Source organism: Phaseolus vulgaris, chromosome 1, assembly GCF_000499845.2.
Source record: "Phaseolus vulgaris cultivar G19833 chromosome 1, P. vulgaris v2.0, whole genome shotgun sequence".
In the NCBI taxonomy this organism is placed as follows: Eukaryota; Viridiplantae; Streptophyta; class Magnoliopsida; order Fabales; family Fabaceae; genus Phaseolus; species Phaseolus vulgaris.
The window spans coordinates 15,828,474-15,836,530 of NC_023759.2; positions in this window are offsets into that span (position 1 = coordinate 15,828,474).

Sequence of the window (8,057 nt, forward strand, 5' to 3'; positions counted from 1 at the left end):
CAACAAAGACAAACATTTGAGACAAACCAGAAGATAGGATACTTGATAGTTGACGCTAAGACCTCATATTATATCTTACTTGGAAGGTCTTCTCGTAACCTACTCCGAGAAATAGTGTCAACTCCACATCTTGCTATGAAGTTTTCATCCGCATCCGGTGACATAGGCACAGTTCACGTAAGCTAGAAGGTGGCACGAGAGTGTTATGTGGCCCACCTCAAGGCCAAACCTACTAATAAAGTCCAATCTCGGGAACTTTCCAGGGAGCATTCCCAGAAATGTAGAAGGGAAAACTCCCAAGGATAATGAGGGCTTAGGAGAGAGCGGCCTCGAGAGCGTAGGGCTCTCAAGAAGGAACACATGGTCTCTCTAATCGACCTAGATCCCAGAATGAACGATGCCCATATCGAAGTTGGAGAGGATTTACACCTAGAACCTCTACAACATGATAAACATTACACAAATATGGGTACATCGTTAACAGCTGCCAATAACATCATGGTAAGCCACACACTTATTCAAAATGTTGATTTGTATGCTTAGACCGCATCCGACATGTCGGGGGTAAGCCCTGACATCATTACACACCGGTTATCGGTATACAAAAAAGCTCGTCCAATTGCCCAAAAGAAAAGAAAAATAGGTTAAGAAAAGCACAATGCCGCAAAGAATGAAATTCATAAGCTATTGGAGGTCGAGTTCATGAAAGAAGTGCAGTACACCACGTGGTTAGATGATAAGTGCCAGATTTCAATAATATTTCATATTAAAATGCACGAACTTATGGATATTAATTGATAAAATAATCATAATATTGTTGAGCATGGGAGCTTTGATGTTTCAATCCATGATGAAGCTTGAAGCTGTGCTGCTTTTTGTTTGCAAAGCTTGCTCAATCTGTTTTGAAAAGGAATATGTTTTTCCAAGCAAAGGGAAAAACAACCGATTGAATTATTAATATAATCGGTTGTTTGTCACTTGGCTAGCTTCGAGGTTTTGTAACTGTTTTTGACTTGGTCAGATAACTTCCTAACCAATTCAACCGGTTAAAACGTCTGTTCAATCGGTTGATTGTGTGTTTTCATAACAGTTTTTTGAAAACCTGTTTTAACTGTTTTGGATGTGATCAAAATTGTTTTAGCTCATAAATGCTGCCTTGAATGGCTAGTTTCTGGATGCTATAAATAGAGCCTTTCTTTCAAAGAAAAATACACAAGTTTTACACAGTTTGAAATCAAAGTGAGATTGAGATTTGAAAGAAGTTTTTCAAAGTTTCCAAGATTGTTGTTTAGCTATGCACTGGTACAAGATATGATCATAGGGCTTCCTGGTTTCTGTAATCTCAGGTGTTTTCTATCCCTTTCATGATTCTTGTAATTGTAATTTCATAAACTTGTAATTGTGTGTGAAATCCTACAAAGTCAGAATGTGTTCTGACTTAAGGGGTGTGGTGTTGCAAAGAGGATGAGTGGGTCTTGTGGTTTTCAAGGTCACCTCTTTATGGTGTGTTGGTGTAATCTGTAAGTGACTACTAGTGGAACTAAGAGGTTGTTCTGAGAACTGGATGTAGCTCAAGGTTGAGTGAACCAATATAAATTTCTCTGTGTAAATCTCTCTATCTTTAACTCCTTAGAACTGTTTGTTTTAATTCTGTTTCCGCTGCTGATATAAACAACCGATTAAAACGCAATTTCAATCGGTTAAAATTCTGAAAACAGTTTCTGTATCATTGGTTGATTTCTTTTCTTAATAGCTGATCTGTGATTGTTTGATAAAGGTTAATTCTTAAACAATCTTTGCAAAAATCATTGAAAAACAATTCACCCCCTCTTGTTTAAGCTATCAATTCTTACTAATATAACCCATAATTTATGAATTTAAACCTTTTTACATATTTTGTGTTAATAATTTGAATTAGAACAATTTATTCCCAAATTTGTGTTAATTTTAGGATTCTAAGGAAGAATAAAGATGAAAGGGAAAAATGAGAATAAATAAAGCTAAAAAGGGAAAGTTGGAATGCACCAGCACTCACCCAAGCACGTCTGAACTCACCCAAGCCAGATGCTCCCAAAGGATCTCACCCAAGCGAGCCCAATCTCACCCAGGTGAGATCACTCCAGTGACATTGGACCTTTTTTCGTGTAACTCGCCCAGGCGAGCCCAACAAAGCCTAAGCGAGAAGTCACTTATTCCAAGCCCAACTAGGTTAAATATGAGGCTTGAGTAATGTGAGTTGATTTTAGAATTGCACATTTTTATGGGTTGCACTTTGTTTATGGTTTTTTATTTTAAGCAGAATATGATGAAAAACCCAAAGAAGATCCCCACTGGACACGAACTTAACCAAGTGGTTAAGTAAGTGTGAAGGTTCACTTTTAGAGGGCAAAGAGAAAACACAATTATATGGTGTTGATGATGAATAGGTGAAGAATTAAAGAGCATATAAAGGAAAGAAAGAAGATGGAAACCAAATAGAAAAAGATGAACATAAGAATATAAAGGAAAGGAAAAATAAAAAGATGAAAGGAAAGAGAAGCTTAGGATGATGAAGGTGTGGTTACGCCACTTGGAGGGGGAGGAGACTCCGAGATGAGTGCTGAAGAGCCACCACTTGAAGTGTAATGCACTCAAGATAAGAGCGAAATTCTAGGAGACTGAACTCACTAAACACTCTACAGAGTTTCTTTTCTCTTCAAAATTCAATGTGTCCTTGGTCATCTTCTTATCGAGTTGGGTTGTATCATTGAAGCACAACCCTAGAAATCATTGAGTGGATTGGAATCCAATTGGGAGAATGGAAGGTGTTAAAAACCCTAGAGGAGGCAGATGTCAAGTTGAAACATCCTGTGATGGAAGAGTGCCTTCATTCTTGGAGGATTGTTGGTGGAATTTGCAGAAGCTTAATGGAGGTTCACGGACAAGGCTCTCCTAGGAGATGTGGCTGCCTTGGAGGTGCAGGTTAGGTATGAAATGAGAGTGGTGAGGCGATCTCTCTTTGGTATAATGAAAGTTGAAGATCAATAGTCTAACCTTGAGAGGTTTTTGACAAGTAATGATATTGGCTCAAATTTGGCAGCAATTCACTATTATACTAATCTTGCAATTACATGAGCCAAGCCCTCTTATTTATAGTGTTTAGAAGGCTGGAAATTCAAATAAAAGTAGAGGGAATTCAAATGAATTCCCTCCTAAAAAATGGTGCCCCAAGAAGCACATGGGAGGGGTGTGGCTAGTTTTCATGCTCACCCCCTTTATGGTCTTTCTAGACCGGCCTAGGTAAATTTAGAGGTTTTTAGAAACTCTAAGTTTACCTAGGTTGGTGTTTTAAGTGCCAAAATTAATTCTAAGAAAAATTACAAATAAAGTTCCTATGCTAATTTTGACAAGAATTTAAAGCCTACTCTACGCTAGAGCTTATGGCATTTGAACAGGTATAAGAAGGTTTTTTCTGCCATCAGTAGCAACATTCCAGTCTTCTTGGATCCTCTTGGCCATAACTCTAGTGGGTGGCCCAAATATACCCTTTGGTGGGCTTGCATGTGGGCTTGTGTTTGGGCCTCTTCCATCATCCCCTCCCTTTTGAAAAAGATTTGTCCTCAAATCCAATGCTTCTTCTTCTTCATTATTATGGGGATGTATTGTGGCTGGATGGTTTTCATCATTGGTTTTCATCATCTCCTCCTTCTTGAGAGGATCTATCCTCAGATCTACAGGGTCGATCTCGAACAGCATCCTTATTCTTGCTTTGACAACTATGATCATCCTCCTGGACCAAATGTCCATCTATGGGAGTCGTCAAACAAAGCAAATGAGTTAGTTTGAGAAGTTGTATAAAAATCAATTTTATTAAGTTGCCATTCTTTTTGTTTTTCTATTGTTTATGGAAACTTCTCATAATATTTTTCTGTTTGTTGCTGTATTTGTTCTTTAATCCTCTCATGCATTTTTTAACAAATAAATTTTTTGTTACTCCTTCCTTAGGCACAAATTCTTGTGGATTAAAAAGTGGTAACAAATCTAAAGGAGAAAGAGGATTAAACCCATATACAGTCTCAAATGGAGAAATATTAGTAGTTTTATGAACTACCCTATTGTATTCAAAATCAATATGGGAAAGATACTCATCCCTAGAGTTGTATTCAAATTTTGGATCTCTATGTAAAACTATGTTTGGAGATAAATCATGAAGTTTTACCACTTTTCTAAAGAAGAGCCTATCCACAACCATAAAAATGGAATCAAAACCTTTTTTTCTCTTAGGAAGTTCTAATATAAAATCTACGCTTATGTCTTCCCATGGAGCATTTGCAAAAGGTAAAGGGGTACAAAGTTCATGAGACATTGCCTTAGAGTTAGTTTTAAAACAAGAAATGTATCTAGGGTAATCTCTTTGAACATCTTTCCTCATGGGTGGCTAAAATAATTTTCCTTTTAAAAGCTTCAGAGTTTTATCAACTCTAAATTGGCCCATGAGTTCTCCTTCATGAAGAATTTTGTTTTTTATGTGTGAAGATAGTCTCATTGGTACGACCATTGAGCATGGAATTTTTAATACTTTGTAATGGTCGTCTCAATAAGACATGACAAGTTTCTTTAGGCACTACATCACATAAAAATTTATCTTTGTTGATGCCTATAGATAACTTGATCTTCACTTGTTGGTGATATCTTAGCATATGCTCAAAATAAACTACTACATATTTATCTATGCAATTCTTAAGGACATGATGTATAAACCTTATGTAAGTGCTAGGTGCATCAGTGAATCCAAAAGGTTCCACTAACCACTCACATAGTCCAAATTTAGTCTTAAAAGTAGTTTTAAATTCATAACCTTCTTTGATTCTTATTTGGTGATATCAACTTTTAGGATCAATTTTGAAAAATGTAGTGGACCCATGCAATTCATCAAGCATATTATCACGTCTAAGAATTGGGTGCCTATTTTTTATGGTGACATTACTGATGGCTCTATAATCATAACACATTTTCCATTTGCCATCTTTCTTTCGCACCAACAAAATAGGTACAACACAAGGACTTAAACTCTTTCGAACCCAGCCCTTCTCCAAAAATTCCTGAAATTGTGATTCTATCTCCTTAGTCTTGTCACGATTAGTTCCATAAGCTGGTTTATTTGGTAGACTAACCCCTAGAACTAAATCTATTTGATGTTCTATACCCCTAAAATGATGGAGGAGGGCCAAGCACATCTCACCATGGAAGCCAAGACCCAAAGCTAGACCGTGATGAGCGTCTAGACTCAAGGAAGGAGCGTCTAGGACGTGATGAGGGAAGGCTACACATGGAGCGTCTAGGAGGAGACCAAGACCGTCTAGGCCCTATTACAAGGTCAATGGCTAAGCACATTCATGCCCAATTGGATGAAGCCACGGATGGAAGAGAGAAAGCCTTGTACATGTTACATGGAGGCCCATTAGGGGTGCTTAGTAATTAGAGTAGTGTTAGAAAGCATAAATGAGTGAACATTCTAGAAACTTGTTTACTTGGCCGGTCATGAGCACATGTGCCATGTGCCTTGTCATTTTGCATTTCATTTGGCTCTCATTTCATTAGGAATTAGCTTAGCTTTCACGGCCCTATAGCCTATAAATAGGAAGGCCATCTCTTGTATTTTCCAAAATTATTGATAGTAAAGTTATGCTGCCAACTTTGTGCCAAGCTTTGCCTCTACCTAGTTTCTAGGCTCTAATATTCACATCCTTCACCTCTCATTGGGCTGGCCGAACCTCCCAACTTCCATACATACCATGCACCTTCAAGATCACCATAGCTCTTAGGAGGATCTTGCTCATACACATCCATGGCTTCCGCACCATCTTTCACATGATTCTAAGAAGAACTTCATGAATTTGCCATCATTTGGTATCAGAGCATAGGTTCTTCAAAGATGAGTTGTTCTTGGTCTTTTCATTTTTAGTTCTTCTTTATTTCATGTTGTTCATCTTGTTTGCATAATTGTCTTGCTGTTTTTTACATTTTAATTTGTTTTGGTGTGCTATTTGGAAGATCCAACCGGTGCACTTTGTTCAATTGATCTTGAACAATTCTTGTGCAAATTGTGATAGGATTCCATACACCTTTGAGTTGCTGTTTTATTTTAGGTTTTTGAGTCTTTATTGCACTTTTAATTTGGTTCATATTATGCTCTTTGAGTTTTTAATTTCTGAATCCATATATGTTTTGTCAAGTCATGTTCATCCACAATGTCATCAATTCATAGTAGTCCTTTGTTTGACTTGATTGTTTCTTGATTTTGGGTATCTACTTTTGCTTTGAATCTGCTGTTCATTTGATCTTTTGGTGCCTTTTTAATTTTAGTTTGAGTTCATATTTGTGTTTAGATCTTACACAAATTCCTTTTCTCAATTCCATTGTGTTTAAATTTTGGTATCTTACTGTTTTTTTTTCAGTTTTTCCAGAATCCCCTGTTTCACATTCTCTGTGCTGGCTGTTTTGTTCCAGAAAATTTTTTTCACTCATAGGAAAATTTTGATTCTCTGGAATATGCAAGATTAGAGTGTTACAGAAAATACAAAAAAAGAATTAGCTCAAAAGAGTCAACATAAAAAAAATGATAAATATTTTAAAATCAGTGTGCAAATCTGAGGCGCTACAGCTGGCGTAACTGAACACTGAAATTGAAAAATTTATTAAACAACAATGGTTCATGTGTTTTGAGTGATTCCAACGCCATATTTTAGCTAAGATCTTGAATATCTTTCATATCAAATTTCAGAATCAAATATAAAATGCACAGCTCAGCATAAATTGGGGAAAAACACGTTTCTGTCCCACAACAATTTTCTAGTGGTGCTGTTTTTTATTTTGTAATCTAATTCTAGTGCTATTCTTAGGATTCTTTTGTGTGCCTACCTTTATTTGAGTACCTTTATTTGCTTGTCTAAAATTCTTGGAAATCTTTCTAGTTGTCACAATCTAACTCCATTTGTGTGGTACTGTTTTCTTCAATTAACTTGTTTCTTGCTTTTATTCTTTGACCTCTAAATTTGGTGCTGGAATTTATTCTCTTTTGGTGCTTGATTAAGTGGAAATTTGACTTGGGTAAGGTCTAGTCTTCTTGATAGGTGCTGGAATTGGAGAATTAGGACCTTCATTCTAAGGGGAACAAAGACAAAGGCAGAATCAAACACTTTCCCAAAACACCACAAACACTTGGAAGGCCCAACAAGCAAAGACAACCAAGAAAGTACCAATAGCAAAAAGAGGATCAACAAAGGGAGTTTTCTTAATTTCTTTGCAACTTAGTTTGTGTTAATTACTTCTTAATTACGTACTTAGTCGGTGAATGTGTCTTCAAGGGCTCAAAGTGTCCAAGAAGCCTCACCTAGGGCCGACTAGTGTAGAGTTTTTAATTAACAAACTGTTAATTGTTTTAATTACATAACTTGCTTCTTTAGTTACGCTTTGCATGTGTGGTTGGTTTGTTTAAGCTTTGTTGAATCGTCTAGCTTTCTTAATTAGTTAGCTTACATTGTTTTCTTGCATTGAAAAATCTGCTTTCTCAACTTCATTGTGTTCTAAGTAGTTTACTAAGAGAGAGTTTTGTGTGAAGACATTGAGGGATAGTTTTTGGCTAAGGCAAAGGCTTGGTACTTAAGTAGTCCTTTGAGACTCACCTCCCTTACCTGGAAAACTACCTTCCTTGACTTTCCTAAATTTTCTCAAGGTAAAATACTTGTATACAAAACTTTAGCCATGTCTTCTCCTCCTCACTCTCCAAAGTCTATTGAAAGTGAAGTAAAATCTATAAAATCTCTTTGAAAGAAGTTTCACAAGCCGTGCAAATGATTTCTTTTAGACAATTGGAGAATGAGACAAAAATTAATGAATTGGCTAAAGCCCAAGAAGAGAAATCACAAAAATCACAAAAATCAAAGAAAACTCATACTCATGCATCTAGGAGTAATGAGTCTCTAGGGGAGGGGAGCCTTAGAATTAATGACTATTACCAACCACCCCCTAGAAGGAATAGGCAAAGGGAGCAAGAGGGACCAAGAGAAACTAGAGTA